Genomic DNA, 2485 nt, shown 5'->3' with positions numbered 1-2485 from the left:
GCGGGGCGGGGGCGGGCGCGCGTGTGGCGTCACCGCGCTGACGTCATCGGCCCGGGCCCTGCCCTCCGCGCGGCCCCCGCCCGCCCCCCTTCCAGGGGGCTGCGAAGTGCAAAGCCCTGGCGTGTGCGGCGTCCGCCGTCCTCCTCCCGGTTCGTCCTCTCTAGGTGCTTTCCGCCTGGGCTGCAGCGCTAAAACCCTGCAGCTGCAGGTGTACGATTCTCCCACCCACGTGTATGTCAAAGGGTGCCAAGGAGTCACAGACACGATGGGAGAGTGACGGTTACAGCGGTGGTGGTGTGGGACGAGAAAAGACAGAAAGGTCACACGTGAATAACAGTCCCCTGAGGCTTTGGAATCCTTGCAGTGTAACGGTTGTGGTTGAGAAACAGTGTCTTCTTTTCACGGAAACAATGTTTCCATCTCTTGATAGCACAGTTGTAGGGCGTTCGCCTTACAAGCGGCCAACATGGCCGACCCGAGTTCGATTCCTCTGCCCCTCTCGGAGAGCCCGCAAGCTACCGAGAGTATTCGATATGCCAGACACAGTAACAACAAAGTCTCCAATGGAGACGTTACTGGGCCCGCTCGAGCAAATCGACGATCAACGGGAGGGCCTTTACCTTTACCTTTACCTTATTTTATGTATCACATAGCCGGGCAGGACTAGTTGCAATCCAGTCTGACTGCGCAGGAAACTTCCCCACTTAAAATCGGAAACCCAAGGCCGGTGAGACAGTACAGCCGGGAGAGTATTTGCCTTGCAAGTGGTCAACCTGGGTTCCGTCCGCGTTTGGCGTCCCCCACGCACCACCAAAAGTGAACCCTGAGCACCCTTGGGTGTAGCACCCCCACCAAAAAAAAAAAAAATGAGAGAAGGGAAACCCAAGTGAAAAACGTAACCAACCTGTCTAAACTATTATTCCCGAGTTGAGCTCTGGGAAGCTATGTTGCTATAACCACCAAACTTGAGGCAAATATGGACCTTGACCAGGGGTGTGGCTTATTGATCAAACTGTGCCTGTTTCACATGAGGCCTTGAGTTCCATACCTCACCCTGTACACACACACAAGAAGAGCATAAACACAAAATTTCTCAGTTCTGCTACCGCTCATTTGTTTAGCAAAGCACAGAAATTCAGAGAGGAAGAAACCGATGCCTATGCTCAACAAACATTTGACTGGCAGGGTGAATTTTATAAAATGAGTTTTGTTTTGCTTCGTTTTCTTCTGTGGTGGCTGTGCTGAGCTCACAGAGGGATGGTAGGCTGGACGCTCCACAGTGTGAGCGGACATTTGAGAGCTTGACTGAAATACGAAACTCCAAACTCCACCGAGCAAGAGCAAAGACAGAGCAGTGGAAACAGGAAGGAGGAGGGCAAAGGTGAGGAGATGTGGAAAGTCCTGGCTGCTGAGGATTTGGGACATGATGGAGATGTCACCCTGGAGCAGGAACAGCACTTGGGGAAGTGGATTAGGAAAGACGTTTGCTTCTGTGGGTGTTTGTATAAAATCCCAGGGACACAGAGTCAAGGAAGTGAGCTGAAAGGGAGATTGGGAAAACCAAATACATGCTTCAGAGGAGGACCTGGCAGCTGAGAGCAATTGGTCCTACGCAAAGCAGCTAGAGGTGTTGCTATCTACCAGGTGTGAGATAAAGAACAGTAACCTTGACTGTCTTGAAAATTCTCTTTGGTTTTGGGGCCAACCCCATAATGCTCAGGGCTTACTCCTGGGTCTACATTCAGAGATCACTCCTGGCAGTGCCCAGGGGACCATATGTACTACCAGGGATCAAACCAAGGTTGCATGCAAGGCAAGCAACTCACTCCCTGTGCTATCTCCCTCCCATCCCATTTAAATTTTTTTTAATTTATTTCTATTTGATAATGGACTTATAATTATTCACAATAATTTTTTTTTATTACATAGCACAGCGGTAGGGCGTTTGCCTTGCGCGAAGCCAGCCCAGCGTAGCCGGGTTCGATTCCTCTGCCTCTCTCGGAGAGCCCGGCAAGCTACCGAGAGTCTCCTGCCCACAAGGCAAAGCCTAGCAAGCTCCCCGTGACATATTTAATATGCCAAACACGATAACAACAAGTCTCACAATGGAGATGTTACAGGGCCCGCTCGAGCAAAAATCAATGAACAACGGGAGGATAGTGTTACAGTGCGTTCTAATACCAAACCCACCACTATTACACCTTACTACTACATTATTTTGAATTTTCCAACCACCACTCAAGCCTTCCCCGATGGCAGATTTTATATAATTTATTTTGTATTGCTTGCTAAGAGTTATCTGCTAAAATTTATGCAAAAGGTTTCCTTAGAAGAAAGTGTATGAAGATTGTTGTATCTCACCTTGGAGCTGCTAAGCCCTTGTATGATAGATTACATGTTGTTGCAGGTTGAGTCTTGTGTGCTAATATATTTTTTTTTATCGAGATTGGTTGTCTTCTACTTCACAACCCATCAAATGTGTGTG

Source organism: Sorex fumeus, unplaced genomic scaffold (assembly GCF_029834395.1).
Source record: "Sorex fumeus unplaced genomic scaffold, SorFum_2.1 ptg000063l, whole genome shotgun sequence".
NCBI lineage: Eukaryota > Metazoa > Chordata > Mammalia > Eulipotyphla > Soricidae > Sorex > Sorex fumeus.
The sequence above is the reverse complement of the archived record's forward strand: the minus strand, read 5'-3'. Positions refer to the sequence as shown.